Genomic DNA, 17,334 nt, shown 5'->3' with positions numbered 1-17,334 from the left:
ATCCACTGATGTCATAGAAATCAGTGGATATAATCGGGGATATAATTTTTATCTACTGCCCATGCTAGCCGGGCAGGGTTGCCAAGAAAAGGACAAGACAAGTGGTGCAAAACGACCTTAAACTATAATAGACTACAGGCCCATGTTTAAAAATGGGTGGGTCATATGAACCACCAGGTGACGTATACAGGACGATATAAGAGCATAAAATAATAAGTTTCAGCACTATGCCGTCACTTGTAAGCTGTCCAACAGAGTGCTGGTGAGAATTGAAAAGTGCAGGTAGAGTGAGTACATTTTGGTCATATATTTTTGTACGGCATTTTTACCATCGATAGATCCATGAAAAATAATAAGAAAGCGCGCAGTGCCGTAAAAAAATGGTGCGCCACAAAGTCAGTAAATGTTTTGATTTTCTGACAATTTCCGGGGTAAATTTGGTCATTTAATTCTGTACGGCACTAGTTTCATACTGTTTCAATACAGCCTCTAATCCATTATTCCGCAACGCCGTACAAAAATCATGCGACAAGGGGAAAAAATTGAGGGTAGCAACCCCCTCTCTTTCCGTGGTCCGGGGGGTGATTTGAAACAACATAAAATTAATTTATTTTGAAAGTGTTTTATGCATAGATAATATTTTTTTACATGCCGTACATTTTCGTTGGTCCAAAGGTTTGTAGGGGATGTGGATATTATATACACACCCGTTCACTTCAGTTAGACGGCATAGTGATTTTATCATATTATCAATTGTTCTGTTCAAAAATATGTTAATGCCGTACAGTATCAGATGGCCATAAAGTACTACCCTTAAAATGGTAGCGTCATTTTCATCAGCCTAAAAGATATGGTCTGCATTAAAATGTACGGCATAATTTTTTCCTAATTTATTTATCATAATACTATTTAAAACAAGGGAAAAGCGTAGAAAATTGCTATATTTTATTAATCTATGAATATTTAAACTTTTGCAATAATTTGAAAAATTTCAGTTTTTGTATTTATCTATAATTTTTTTTAGAACAGTTTCTTTTGAACGGCAATACTATATAACAATAGTATTTTACACTATCATGTTAAAAAAAAAGTTGCCGTACAGAGTCAAATGATTTTACAGCTTTAAAAATTAAGTATACCATGAAATTAAGATAATTATTGATACACATTCAAATGAACACTAATTTTTTTACGGCATTATTTTTAATAGTACTTTTGAGTGCTAGATAATGTTTTGGCACCAAAGCCGTACTTTCTCAAATCACCCCCCGGACCACGGAAAGAGAGGGGGTTGCTACCCTCAATTTTTTCCCCTTGTCGCATGATTTTTGTACGGCGTTGCGGAATAATGGATTAGAGGCTGTATTGAAACAGTATGAAACTAGTGCCGTACAGAATTAAATGACCAAATTTACCCCGGAAATTGTCAGAAAATCAAAACATTTACTGACTTTGTGGCGCACCATTTTTTTACGGCACTGCGCGCTTTCTTATTATTTTTCATGGATCTATCGATGGTAAAAATGCCGTACAAAAATATATGACCAAAATGTACTCACTCTACCTGCACTTTTCAATTCTCACCAGCACTCTGTTGGACAGCTTACAAGTGACGGCATAGTGCTGAAACTTATTATTTTATGCTCTTATATTGTCCTGTATACGTCACCTGGTGGTTCATATGACCCATCCATTTTTAAACATGGGCCTGTAGTCTATAATACTCTCTGATGCAGTATTGCGAATGAATATATTTATGAGAGATTCATGAAATAATTCACGTATCGTTTCATCGCAAGCAATTATTTATACTGCCCAATTAGTGAAGATTTATATACATACAATGACAATACCCACGTAAATAAATTACCTACCGCAAAATTTCTCAATCTTCTTACTCGATTTAGCATTCGTAATTTCGCGCTTTGCCACATCAACTTTTGGAAGACACTCCTTTAATCCTTTTTGTTATGAACACGTTAATTTTTATTAATGAGCCGTTATCCAAAGTTTATGCCTATGTTAATTCTTAAATTATAATCAGAAGGCGCAAAACTGGCCAGTTTAGTTAGGGTTGGGCAAATCTTTCTTGGAAATCATATATTATGATAGTTACCTTAGTACATTAGTTTAGAAGTACTTAGAAGACTGTCTGTGATATTAAAATTCGACCTTTTTGTTATTATACATATTTATCACGGCCGGACCCTCTTCTCTTAGAAAGGTAAAATTTATTACACGCTATATCAATATACCAATATCTGCTATACCATGTCTGTGACACGAGGGTATTTTCTAATTACTGCCAAGTTTTATTACAATTTGCAACATTTCAATTTTTTGTACGTCTTATCGTGCCTATTCATATAATAATACAAGTGTTAATTAAAAATTTATAACATCCCCGACAAGTGAAGGTTACAGTAACTAGAAAAGAGCTGATAACTTTCAAACGGCTGAACCGATTTTCTTGGATTATAGCTATTCCGCGCCTACGATCCAGAGTATCTGTGTTTTCCAAAACATCATTTTCAAATAAATAATTCTGTATCTAGGCAACGTCCATCTTGACAGCTTGACATTTGTCAATTGACATAATATTATGAACCTAACGGTTAGTTAACCTTCTTTTCTACAAGAAAACTAGAAAAGAGCTGATAACTTTTAAATGGCTAAACCAATTTTTTTGGATTATAGCTAAGAACACTCTCGATAAAGCCACCTTTCAAACAAAAAAAAACTAAATTAAAATCGGTTCATTCGTTTAGGCACTACGATGCCACAGACAGATACACAAGTCAAACTTATGACACCCCTCTTTTTGGGTCGGAGGTTAATAACAATTTTACAGCGTTGCATAGTGAATTTTAAGGAGTGACAACCCTATGAAATTGCTGCACATCTTGTCGTTCAAAGTTGCCTTATCAAAACCAGCTTTTGATACCGGACTCGTGCTGCTTGGAGCAACACCGGTCTCTCGTAAATTTTTAAGGTTCCGTACCCGAAGGGTGCCAACGGGACTCTATTACTAAGCCTCCGCTGTCAATCCGTCCATCTGTCTGTCTATCAGCACGTACCTCGTGAACCGTAATAGATAGAGAGCTGAAATTTTCACAGAATGTATATTTCTATTGCCGCTATAACAACTATTAATAACAAAATGGCGGCCATTAAATTAAATTTAAAAAAATTAAAAGTGATTTCTTGTACAAATAGTACGGGACCCTTCGTGTGAGAGCCCGAGTTGCACTTGACCGGTTTTTATCATCTCGTCTTGCGGGTTGCGACTCTGCTTATAAATTTTTACGATTCTTTAATGTGTTTTCGAGTTTTGTTACGCTTAACCTTCCAACACCTGATGGTGAAACCTGGCATTTCATAGGTTTTATCAGCGCCTTAAGTGCATTTAGATGTTTACTAGTAATATTTAAAATAGTCGTTCTATTAATTTGTTCACATTTCTAGAATATATTTATGCAACTTTAAAAGTTTTTCTATCTTAAAGGTATTACTCTATTTTTAACCCCCGACCCAAAAAGAGGGGTGTATAAGTTTGACGTATCTGTGTGTCTTTGTATCTGTGTATCTGTCTGTGGCATCGTAGCGCCTAAACGAATGAACCGATTTTAATTTAGTTTTTTTTGTTTGAAAGGTGGCTTGATCGAGAGTGTTCTTAGCTATAATCTAAAAAAATTGGTTCAGCCGTTTAAGAGTTATCAGCTCTTTTCTAGTTTTCTTGTAGAAAAGAAGGTTAGATAACCGTTAGGTTCATAATATTATTTCAATAGACAAATGTCAATCTGTCAAGATGGACGTTGCCTAAATACATAATTATTTATTTGAAAATGATGTTTTGGAAAACTCAAATACTTTGGATCGTCGGGGGTGTTATAAATTTTTAATTTACACTTGTTATATTAAAAAATTGAAGAAAATATGTGTCCTTTACGTCTTGTGACGTCACTGGTCGCCTTCCGTACAGCGTGACGTTGATAATAATTGATTACCTATCTCCATAAACTACCGCTACACAAAAAATTACATTACAGTCCAAGACCCTATTCTCTCTGATAATATTGCATGTTTTTTTTCTCTAGCAATGAACGAATTATTATTATTAGATTCGTGAAACATATTATTCTGTATTTGACTGTACATAAATGCCTCAGCATTTTACCGTCGGGCGAGTTGACTATCCAAAAAATTGATAAAATTTGAAAGGGGCAAAAGGGGTTATTCGGATGAGTTTCTTTCGGTCGAGTGGCCCCCCAACTCGAAAGTTATTATACTTTTGTCAGTTTGCAATATACTCCCGTAGGTATGCTATTTATTAAAGGTCGATGAGTATTATGTATTATTAACCCCCGACCCAAAAAGAGGGATGTTATAAGTTTGACGTGTGTATCTGTGTATCTGTCTGTGGCATCGTAGCTCCTAAACTAATGAAGCAATTTTAATTTAGTTTTTTTTGTTTGAAAGGTGGCTTGATCTTAGAATCGGTTCAGCCGTTTGAAAGTTATCAGCTCTTTTCTAGTTACTGTAACCTTCACTTATCGGGGATGTTATAAACTTTTAATTTACACTTGTTATTTCTGTATACCATAAACTTAACTTTATAAACTTCGTTATTTTGTAGGTATTAAATTGCATTTGTATATATTAATGTACCTATTTGACATTGTTAACCCCCGTACCTACCTAACTACAAGTTAGTGTTAAAATGTGCAAGAGAGTGTGAAATTGTTTTTGTTTTCAGTTATTTTGTGCTTCAAGAGTATCGTATGTTACCCACAGTAAAATAATATCGGAACAAAATTCAGTTTGTTAAGATAGTGCTTGAATTTTGCTTGCATAAAGAGATCTGGTCAATGATAAAGAGAAAACAATAGCAAAATGTTAACCTGTATTACTATTGTTATTGCTCTCAGTATATTTTCCATGATTACATTTGTATCTGTCCAGTCCCGTTTGATGGTGATTAATACTTAAACATATTTTGCATGCGGCTTTATTGTGTAGGTATATAATTCTCCCATTATGATAGATTACAGATTAGAGAGTTTATAACTAATTTCACCAAATAGTTAATAGCCACTGTGGAGTTTTTAATGGCTTGCTCGTGGTATAATCTAGAGCAAAAATAGTTTCATCACTATTACGTAATAAATATTAATTTTTTTAGGTAGGTACAGTCAAAGGCCGTAAGTCGCTTAGCACCTTAATGATCATATTCGCGTGGCACGGTTATGCACATCCGTTAGGTGTATGTGGCGTGTTTACAGAAAAGGTCATGAGTGCGATAGGTTTTTGTTGCAATAGTTTCGCAGAATTGCTACTCGAATTCTGAGGCCGACCGTACGCCAAAGAAATCGTGGAAATTGTTGCGAAATTTCACAATTCAAACAAAACCTATCACCTATGTACCTATATAAGTTAACCCTTAGGCACTTGTTCCATCGCCCGACGAGGAATTGGTAAATTTTGCAATGATTTTGACCTTTCCATGTTTTCAAGGCCCTTTATTAGGACCAACTTTGATAATTTGAATGTTTTCTTCGGAGCTGAGTAAAATTTTATTTTTCCCCATTTAACAAAGCGCGGTACGTTTGCACAATAACGTCGTTTTTCATTCAGTTTGTGAAATGAAACCCTTTACAAACTCGTTTCGTAACTTCGTGATGTTGTTTTAATTTGAAGCTCGGTCGCTTATTTCTTCTACAAACTTGTAAAAGAATTTTAATTAGTGGAAGAAAATTGTTGTCTAAGTAAGTACTAAAATCATAAAAGTTGAAAATCTAAATAATAAAATGAAATGTAATTTTATTATTAGGTTGTCTTTTTACGAAGCTTTTGATTAACTTTTAGTCAGTCTGACATCTCGGTTGCATTAAAAATGTTAAACCACTCTGGTTGTATTAATAAAAAATATATCTTTGGGTGATTTTGTTCGGGATATCGCGATAGTTTGAGAGCTATTATTAGTGTGATAATTTAATTGCAAACACCTCTGATTGTCCGACAAGCTCTCATTTTAGGCTGAAATGTATGGTTGCAGCCAGAATACTATATAAAAGCCAATCACATCAATTAGGATTGCTCCTAACTAAAAGTCTAGGTAGATCTAACTTATTTTGTTCCAAACTTAAAGTCCTGGATTATAAGCCTAAATGCCCTGTTTTAGCTAGGCATTCCTCTTTTTGCTAATATTTGTTAGATTTTGTACAATATTTTTGGTTAACTAAATTGCTGAATCCGTTATTTGTTTGAATGATTTTTAGTTTATATGCCTAACTTATTCAATTTTATTTTACCTAGACGGTATTTCCTTATTTTTAACCACTGACCTCGCGCCCCACAAATTCGTGCGCCTATTAGGGTGATCACAGATTGGAGGGAAGACGTACGCTTGGCTTCCCCAACAAATACACCATGCACCGAATGTGACAATACTGAAAGTGCTAATGTCAGAAGCACGAGTCAAACCCATCGGACAAAAAATGACGTAGGCAGCAGGTAGACATTAGAATAGAATAGAAAGATGAATAAATCAGATAAAATTTTATACGTTGAATTGTTAAAAGTTGTTATATACCATATTCTGGCAAATAAACATTTCTTATTCTTATCGTTAAAAGAATTTGCCACTGGTTCGGAGTACCATTCTCACCGATAAGTACTGCTACACAAGCCTAAAATCTGCACTACAAAAAGCGTGTGCTTGTTGTAATACCTATTTACATTTGACTTTTGAGGTCATTCGAGCTTATGCATGATGTTCGGCATATGCGGCTATCGTAGGGCAGCGAGGATAATGCGTGCGGTTCGGCGGTAATGTGCGATCACCTTAAATGACGGAATTGTTTTCGACTTAATATTATTGAAATTTTGTATGCCTCAACGGCTCTTTGGATTTAAAGACCGGATTAATAAAATAATAATACCCGAGGGTCCTACTTTTGACGTACCACTTTCTCGATCGCGACACCTACGTATTTCTTGCGCGACAATAACGTAAAATAATGTCGAGTTGAGTATGGTAATACTTCAAGTTGTCTTTCGAAATCTGTATTGGAAGTGGAACATTTTCGTGCCTTCTAAACTAGAGCAAGTGAAAAGCTGATAAATAATAGATACTTTATGATCCGAATTGCAAAGCGACACTTCTTTTTGGTCCTGGCAAAGCGTGCAAATAACGTCAAACCTCTTATCCTTGGCAAGTTGTAGTTCTAAGTCGGTAAAAAAAAAATTGTGTACATATAGATACCTACCTAATTATGCGATCGGTACAGGAATAGTTACTAAGTAACGGGTAAGTGATATAGGTACAGTTAAACTCAATCGATGGTTGTTTAAAGCTTTATAGTCATACCTACCCGGGATGTTATTTCTGTACCAAATAGATGATGCCGGCAACTTCGTCCACGTAGATTTAATTTTTTTTTAATCCCGTAGAAACTCTTTGGTTTTCCGGGATTAAAAGTAGCTTGGGTCCATCCCCGGGATGTTGATCCCCGGGATGATGGAAGTTTAAGTACCTTTTCTCAAAATCGGTTGAACGGATGGACTTTGAAAAGCTAGCAGACAGATAGACACACTTCCGCATTTATATGTAATATTATATAAGTAGTAGTTAAGAAGTATGGATAATGATTGTTTGTTATTAACAATCGATTAAACTTAATTTTTGTTGTCTACCACGGCGATGTATATGAGATTGCTTGACATAATAATTGACTTTTGAGAACGCAACAATCTTCAAAGGGAACACGTGATATCTTAAACGACCCCAGTGTGGCTCGCTCGTTTGATCTCCGGCTCCGCTAATGCCTAGCCTAGTTTATGCTACCCCAGTATCGAGTGTCTTGTCAGGCTTTCATGATGTAATTAATATCTTGTAATCATTTATTGTGTTTTTAACCCCCGACCAAAAAAGAGGGGTGTTATAAGTTTGACTTGTGTATCTGTGTATCTGTCTGTGGCATCGTAGCTCCTAAACTAATGAACCGATTTTAATTTAGTTTTTTTTTTGTTTGAAAGGTGGCTTGATCGAGAGTGTTCTTAGCTATAACCCAAGAAAATCGGTTCAGCCGTTTGAAAGTTATCAGCTCTTTTCTAGTTACAGTAACCTTCACTTTCCGGGGGTGTTATAAATTTTTAATTTACCCTTGTATATTATAATACTCAATGCTATAATAATTGACTTTTGGACGCAAAATCTTCAAAGGGAACACGTGATATCTAAGCGACCCGAGCGTAGTTCGCTAGTCGCTCGTTTGATCTGTCTCCGCTAACGAACGTCGGTGATTAATTATAACGACGTTTCTAGTCCATCCTAGCTTAGTTTATGCTACCCTAGTATTGAGTGTCCTGTCACTTTTACTTGATGTAGTCTCTTGTAACAAGGAACCAAATGCATAATTTTGCTATAATCCGTTGAAACCGACAAATCTAACCCGTCCGAATGAAGTGGAGTAGCGATTTGAATGTCACCCCCTCATAGGGCCTGTGCAATCACAGGTCTGTGCCATCAAAACTACGACAGCGAGGTAATGAGGCGGCGCCGGAGCGAGATTGCCTGCCAATTGAGCTACTGATGAGATCTCAATAAAGTTTCAATCAGTAAGCGTTATCCATAATCCAAAAGACGTTTTGTGCGAGGAACTTTACTCGAAAGTGCGTCTGAATGAATCGTAGTGGCGATTTGAATGTCTCATCTCATAGGGCCTGTGCAAACACAGGTCTGTGCCATCAAAACCCCGGCAGCGAGGTAATGAGGCGGCGCCGGAGCGAGATTGCCTGCCAATTGAGCTACTGATGAGATCTCAATAAAGTTTCAATCAGTAAGCGTTATCCATAATCCAAAAGACGTTTTGTGCGAGGAACTTTACTCGAAAGTGCGTCTGAATGAAGCGTAGTGGCGATTTGAATGTCTCATCTCATAGGGCCTGTGCAAACACAGGTCTGTGCCATCAAAACCCCGGCAGCGAGGTAATGAGGCGGCGCCGGAGCGAGATTGCCTGCCAATTGAGTTACGATGGGAAATGGACGCGTCGCGCCATGGCTCTTCGGCCGGATGTGCTGCTGATTTGGAATTGAGTTGGAAAACTTATTTTAAGACCAAATAGACACTCTAAAAGTAAATAAAAATAATAAGCTGTGATAGTTCAAACTATTGTGAGTGATTTCCAATTTAAGTATAGAATGTAACGACTATTACTCAAGTATTTAGTCGACTAACTATTACAGCTGTTACATTCAATGCTTAAAGCTGTGATAGCCTAGTCGTTAAGACGTTCGCCTCTTGTTTAGGAGGTTGAAGGTTCGACCCCGGATACGCGTCACCAACTGTTCGAAGTTATGTGCGTTTTAAGCAATCAAATATCACTTGCTTTAACGGTGAAGGAAAACATTGTAACTTGCGAGGAAACCTGCTTGTCTGAGAGTTCTTCATAGTGTTCTCAAAGGTGTGTAAAGTATGCCAATCCGCACTTGGTTAGCGTGATGGATTAAAGTCTTAAAGCCATCTCATTCCGAGAGAAAACCTGTCTCAGTAGTAGAAATAAGTACCTACATAGTAGGTTGACCATGATAGATAGATAGATAGATAGAAACTCTTTATTGCACACAAAAACTATTATATGTATAAGGATAACAACATAGTAAGAAGAAAACAGAAAAAAAAACAATTGTGTGCAAAGGCGGCCTTATTGCTTGGAGCAATCTCTACCAGGCAACCTTTGCTGAAAGGAGAAGTTCTAGGAAGGAGGTTGGATAGTACCAAGTCGCAAGGATTTTTTTAAAAAGATTTATATATATACTAATAAACATAAAAAAGTAATTAAACATGATGATTATTATCAAAGTAAATAATGAATCACTTTGTACGTGGCTTACTAAGTACTCGCCATATTTTCTCGAAGAAAACAAGTTAGCTACAATCATTAATTTTGGCAGGAAATTAACGGCTTTTATAACAAATACCCAATTTCCTGTTCCGGAGAGTCCAGCGGAGTCCGTTAACTACATTAATTGTTTAATGATCTCTTGGCGCCGTCTTCCTTTTCTCGTTTGTCGAAAATACACGTTTGTATTATGATTGCGAAGTTATTTTCGACCTACAAACACAAGCAATTCTCGAGTTTGATCCATACTTTAATATTATAAATGTGAAAGTGTGTCTGTTTGTCAGCTTTTCACGGCCCAACAGTTTAACCGATTTTGATGAAATTTGGTACAGAGTTAGTTAGCTTGCATCCCGGGGACGGACATAGGCTACTTTTTATCCGGAAAATCATAAAGTTCCCACGGGATTCTCAAAGACCCATCCAGTAGTTTGCCTAAAATTGTCATAGGCAACTTTTATTCCGGAAAAGCAAATAGTTCCCAAGGGATTTAAAAGAATCCTCAATTCACGCAGACGAAGACGCGGGCACCATCTAGTATTCTATAAAACACTCATCTAGCAACTTTTGTCATTTGCCGAAAATATGCATTTTTAATTTCGAACTACTATCACAAGTTCTCTTGATATTCTGTAAAATATTTGTCAAAAGACAGCTTCATTTCTAGCCATATTTTAGTCGGTGTATGCCCCTTTAGTTTTTCAGATAAAATCATCATGAATATCAGCATTAGTACCTACAACTTAAATTTTATATACTTCTCTATATTAGTAAAAAGTAGCGGTGTTTCGCATAATATTTAACTGTTCTTATTATTTCTATTTTCCTAATGAGCAATTTATTAATAAAGTTTTTGTTTTGTTTCAGGTATTTTCCACTGATGGTTACCAAGGATAGTAGCAGTAATATTAACGTAAGAATACACCTTGTGATAACAATAGTACATGTAATCCATCTTAGGCTGCATCATCATAGCCATTTAATATTCATAATATACATTATTAGGTATCTATGTCAATAACAATTCAAATTCATTTTTTAACCCCCGACCCAAAAAGAGGGGTGTTATAAGTTTGACGTGTGTATCTGTGTATCTGTCTGTGGCATCGTAGCTCCTAAACTAATGAACCGATTTTATTTAGTTTTTTTTTTGTTTGAAAGGTATGATCGAGAGTGTTCTTAGCTATAATCCAAGAAAATCGGTTCAGCCGTTTGAAAGTTATCAGCTCTTTTCTAGTTATTGTAACCTTCACTTGTCGGGGGTGTTATAAATTTTTAATTTAAACTTGTTATTAATAATAGTTGCGGCGTGCAAAGGCGGTTATATCGCTAAAGCAATTTTATACACTGGTAAAGATAAAACCAGAATAAAAAAAACTAACGGCGTGATATTACGAGCTGTTTTTACGAGTATTACTTGTCAGTATCGTATCGTCGAATTTCGATCAGGTTTCTGACTGAGCGTCCTCCAAATGAACACAATTTCATCGTGTCACGCTGCCACATTGCGGGTGGTGTCATTCCCCCATAGGGGTGGCATTCTACAATCTACATATTTAAATTATCCAAATTTTTAGGGTTCCGTGCCGCCCGATGGCTGCCAACGGGACCCTATCACTAAGGCTGCGCTGTCCGTCCGTCCGTCTGTCACCAGGCTGTATCTCGTGAACCGTAATAGGTAGATAGATGTCACAGAATTTGTATTTCTATTGCCGTTATCTTAACAAATAATAAAAATTTCAAAATGGCCGTTTAAAATTTCAAAAAAGAATTACGGTTTACATACAAGCGCTAAAAGCTCTTGTAGAGTGCATGTTTTTTCAAAAGTAACAGTTAATAAGCTCTACTTAATCGTAAGTAATTTACAAATAGGTACGAGTATACTGAAGTATGTTCTTTGGCCTTTTAATGTTTTCATATTTAAACTTCTCTAATTATAACTTTTTTCGCAATCCAAAAACTATTTTTGGTCTGAATTCGTATAATGAACGTTGCCAACCCTAGCTTTACCACCCCCTTAAATTACACAACTCGGATCGGTATATCACGCCTCGTGTCAAAAATCTTTCTTATTTTTTTGACCTTTATGTCATCAGTATCAAGAGCTACAGGCGTTTCTCCAAATGGTGTTTAGGGAGAAACCAACGTATTAGATCGAAATCCGAAATCTCATTTATATCCCGCGCGGCCTGACAATTTAATTATGATTTTATATTTACTGCTGAAAATTTTAAGCATAACCGTGACGGAATGTAATATTTTCATTCTGGTTTTAAAATAAAACTGATATAAAAAGTAGCAATATAAGTCATATTATAAGAGCGGTTTTACAAGTACGAAATAAACGCAACTTTGACATTTTGGCAGGTTTTCCATACTAAAAGTGTCAAAATGTCAAAATTTTAAGAGATTTTGACAGTGTTAGTATTAAAAAGTAGTAGTTTGAACCCAAACGCGCTCCCAGCGCTTGCCATACAAACGTATTTAGGTTGACATCTACATTCTTATCAAACTCAATGAAATCTACTAAACGTTCTAGAACGGTCAAATGATCTGTGTCTGTAGTTTAGATTTTCGTAAAATTGTGTAGTTTCACAATTACACCGGCTCAAAATTTTGTATTAAAAAAACAAAATTTTGCACGGAAAAAGTTAACTCCTTTTATTTCTACTTAATGACCCATCATAGAAAAGTATTTCTTGTTTAACTTCAGAACCTATATGATACATAAGTTATGGCCTTTCATATAAAGCCAATTTGAAGTAATTATGTATATTAATTCAGAAGTTATAAGGCTCTGACAAATGGATAAATGGACAGACAAACAGACTAATGCAAATTCACCAATTGGTTTCGGAGACCTTGTTTCGCTCCGTCAAAATATTGTTGTCCTCTTTTTATTTAACTACATTTCTACATCTGTTTACCAAAAAGTACAATAGTAATCTTAGACCTAACTGGAGACGGTCTTGACATTAAAAATAATAAAAGAACAATAAACAATGATGCATTATCATGCGTGGTCATTCAAGGCTGGTACTATTAATTGTATGCATGTATGTAAACTTAATTAGTAGTGTGAATGAACTAACAATGCATTATGCTCTAAGTTTATAGAGAATGTACTACAATACAATTTAGTCTATGAAAGTAGGACGTTGCGAAAGTACGGTGGCAGTTGCCAAACTTTGTTTTGTATTGTATCATACATTTCGTATGGTCCAGCCACCATCATCATGATCAATCCATCGCCGGCCCACTACTGATCACGGGTCTCCTCTCAGGATAAGAAGAATTTACGCCATAGTCTTCCACGCTGGCCCTGTACGGATCGGCAGACTTCACATACCTTGAAAAACATTGTGTGGAACAGTCAGGCATGCCGGTTTTTACCGGCAAACCGATTTTAATTTAGTTTTTTTTGTTTGAAAGGTGGCTTGATCGAGGTTGTTCTTAACTATAATACAAGAAAATCGGTTCAGCCGTTTGAAAGTTATCAGCTCTTTTCTAGTTACTGTAACCTTCACATGTCGGGGGTGTTATAAATTTTTAATTTACACGTGTCTTGCAATGTTTTCCTTCACCATTTAAGCAAGTGATAGTTTCAATTACTTGAAAAACGCACCCAACTCCGAAAACTTAGATGTGCGAGCCCGGGATCGAACCCTTGACCTCCCAAATAGATATAAGACGACTTAGAGGTTATCTCCGCCTTCATCGCGATGCCAGTAAGGTACGTTAATAGTTATAGATAATATGTGACTGTAATTTTGACTATTGATTTCGTTGTAAAATTAGATACTGTAATTAATATTGATCTTGGTAAGTCGTTTCTAATAGGATGAGTCAACAATGCTCTTTATTTCAACCTAGATAATAATCAATACATACGTTGGTATAAACGTGGACAGTTGTAAAGTGCAGTAGTCAACGCCAATAAGAAACATGACTAAAAATTTATTAGTTAGTTTTTATTAGACATGACTCATACTCTTCTAGTATAGACACACGTGGTAATGGGTACTTGGAACAGAATGAGAATTTTCTGTTTATTTACTTAATATTATAGACAACTGTCGTCTTTGAAGAGATTCGAATCCAAGAAATAAGTAGAGTAGTTATCTACTCACATTAGCATTAGAGCAATTCTGATATACATAAAGCTACTTGAATACCTCTTTCAAATTATATGAATAAAAGGAATTCTCCTTTATTAGGGTTCCGCACCCGAAGGGTGCCATCGGGATCCTATTGCCTAGTCTGTCTGTCCGTACGTCTGTCTGTCAGCGGGCTGTATCTCATCAATCGTAATAGATATTGAAATTATCAAAGTGTGTTCAATTCTATGCCCAATATGGCTAGGTAATTTCAAAATGGCTGGCATACAAATTAAAAAGTACATAGTTTTATATATCTTGTACGATGGTAAAGGAAAGAGCCTTCCTGTTCGGGTCATATATAAGTAAATCCATCATTCTAGCGTTTTTAACCCCCGACCCAAAAAGAGGGGTGTTATAAGTTTGACGTGTGTATCTGTGTATCTGTCTGTGGCATCGTAGCGCCTAAACGAATGAACCGATTTTAATTTCCTTTTTTTTGTTTGAAAGGTGGCTTGATCGAGAATGTTCTTAGCTAGAATCCAATAAAATTGGTTCAGCCGTTTAAAAGTTATCAGCTCTTTTATAGCTCTTTTCTAGTTTTCTTGTAGAAAAGAAGGTTAGATAACCGTTAGGTTCATAATAGTATGTCAATTGACAAATGTCAAGCTGTCAAGATGGGCGTTGCCTAGATACATAATTATTTATTTGAAAATGATGTTTTGGAAAACTCAGATACTTTGGATCGTAGGCGCGGAGTAGTCCAAGAAAATCGGTTCAGCCGTTTGAAAGTTATCAGGTCTTTTCTAGTTACTGTAACCTTTACTTGTCGGGGGTGTTATAAATTTTTAATTTACACTTGTCAAATATACAACGAGCTAAGTATATTTACTAGAACCTGATGAAACTGTTTGTCATGAAATGTGAAAAACTAGTTAATAAAATTAGGTACAACGTCTATGTTCCAGGCAATAGACAAAACAAACAATAATAATTACTGCTGAGAATTTTTCGTCCGATATTAAATACAGGAAAGGAATAACGTTGAGTTAATTTCCAAACAACGTCCAACATCACTGAAATGGACATATTATACACACGTTGGAAATGGTCTCAATAAATTGACAGGGTTTATTGTGCTGACTCGAAACGCCCCATCGAGCTGTACCGAGAATTAATATTGACACTTTATGTCAGTTGGTCTTCCTATTGACACTATCACTGTTCACGAGTGTTATGAAACTTGTAACGAAACGTTGAGGCTCCACACCTACACTGGCAGGCGTCAAATGTAGGTAGGCTATGAAACGACTAGGTATATCTTTGATTTCACGTCACCCCCAGCCTAATATTTGACAGATGTCGATTCAGGATCAAACCGAGAGTTTCCTCACTCTAGTTCACTCTGACCCTATGTTGCCTGATGTCTCATCAGTCATCACTAACATTTATAGTTCCGAGTACGCTCACGTTGCGCTTACTGCTGTTATCAGCCCCAAAGTTGCGAATACCAAGTTGCCTCAAAAACAGGTCGGCAATCGCAAGTCCAGCGTACCTGTATTAGTAGAGGTCAGTCTCCAACATACATTGTACGTGTTGTATGTGTGTACAATCAATTAACTGTTAATATTTCATCCGTCAGTTTAATTGCTTAATAACGTCACGCTAACATTAATCTAACGACACGACGATTCTATATTAACATTAGGCACTTAATTGTGGGCGTAATTAAAAGTTTATCTTTCACTTCTGGTATTGAGCGTAGCGATAAATCATTAACTGATTTATGAATAAACATCTCAACGAAACGTTTAGATTTTAGAATACCATACAAGATAAAACTCTGTAAAAAGTCGATTTACAGTGAAAGTACCAATTCATTTATTATTTACTATAGGAAAATCTACAGCGAAATATTACACGCTAATTACAGAAATATGGCCAATCACAAAGTATGAGCGAAATATGACAAACTATTCTAATTCTGGAGATTTAACATTCTCATTTATTGTGAAATCTGAAAAGTCTTTACTTGGGCCAAAATTATTATCCATACTTCTAACTAATGCTATAAATGCGAAAATATCAGCTAGTCTGTCTCTCTGCCCGTATGTCCGCCCCTTCATCTCTCTATCTTTCTGTTATCTTTTTCCGGTCAATCCGTTTAACCGATTTTGACGAAAATACAGAAGATACAAAGATAGATTGCAGACGATCCATAGACTACTTTTATCCCAACAAATCAAAATTTCCGGGATAAAAAGTACGAGGTTTTTAAAAACCTAAATTTATGCGGACAAAGTCGTGAACTTCATCTAGTCTCTAATGATTTCAGTTTTTGCCTCACACAGTCATTTCAAAACCTGCCTTGCCTCTTAAAAATACACCAGAATTTCAAATAGAAGTTTCTCTAATTAGCCTGGTATGGAAGCACTCTCAGGTAATATCATAATAGCAGCTAGTGATGGGTATGATTGTTAATTTTAAATCATTTTCAAGCGGTGAAATATATTTTTTCTTCACAATGATTTCACAAGCTATTTTTTGTGATTGCCAGTGATTGCGCAATTTTCGCACTTACAATTCGTTTGCTACATTAAAACTAGCAATTATTATGATCAATCGCGCTAGTACTTAACAGGCTGATTTTCATGGAAAGTGAATTTTCGCACTTCTAATTGTTAGTGCAAAAATTAACTTATCGTGAAACGTCACAAATGATACTTCTTTAGATTCACTGAACTAGATGTTTTCCCTTTCTAACACGCAAGCATGCGAGTGTTCTCGCTCGCGCGATCTTATACTTGGATTGTTGCCCGTGCTCATAATTTACAAACTTTATGAGATTTTGCCTCGTGAATATTCACAGGCTACTTTAATGAAGATCGCAACATATGAAAAAGCTTTTAACTTGATTTTTCACATGCTATCTGTGAAATGGGCATCTCTAATAGCAGCGCTAACACATGAAACGCGATAGTTTGTGAAAGTGGCGTCGCGATGGCAGACGCCGAGGCTGAAAGAGAGTCGCCGGCCGACAGACTATGCGTCTGTTCTTCGCGTACAAATAACAATGCCTTTGGAAACTGTGCGCTTTCAAGAACCTGTCAGTGCGTACGTAACATCAGACATGATACAATATTACCTACAACATATGATACTTTAGGTGCACTATAGCGTCTGAGTAAGGAGACTTTATTAAAACTTACGACGACAACATAACAATGTAGTCGATTCTTCTTCGTCGTAACACTCTTGGCAGAGAGGTCGTGGTCATCACGAAGTGACGTTTTGGGGAGCAGATGTTAATGGCCTGTGGCCTACGCCTTACTTAT

At 36.2% G+C, this 17,334-nt stretch overlaps 1 protein-coding gene and 1 long non-coding RNA gene across 4 annotated transcripts in view; one reads left to right on the top strand and one right to left on the bottom strand.

Annotated features, from left to right (window-relative positions):
• Positions 1 to 17,334, top strand: part of LOC123876180 (homeodomain-interacting protein kinase 2) — a 145,841-nt gene that overhangs the window by 77,171 nt on the left and 51,336 nt on the right. The gene's annotated exons all lie outside the window — the stretch shown is intronic.
• Positions 1,716 to 16,794, bottom strand: LOC123876201. Its single transcript, XR_006798283.1, has 3 exons — positions 16,738 to 16,794; positions 11,448 to 11,450; positions 1,716 to 1,727 (listed from the first exon to the last, which is right to left on the bottom strand). It is a non-coding gene; the product is annotated as an uncharacterized LOC123876201 (long non-coding RNA).

This window comes from Maniola jurtina, chromosome 21 (assembly GCF_905333055.1).
Source record: "Maniola jurtina chromosome 21, ilManJurt1.1, whole genome shotgun sequence".
NCBI classification, from domain to species: domain Eukaryota; kingdom Metazoa; phylum Arthropoda; class Insecta; order Lepidoptera; family Nymphalidae; genus Maniola; species Maniola jurtina.
Note: the sequence above shows the minus strand (reverse complement) of the source record. Positions and strands in the feature narration are given on the sequence as shown.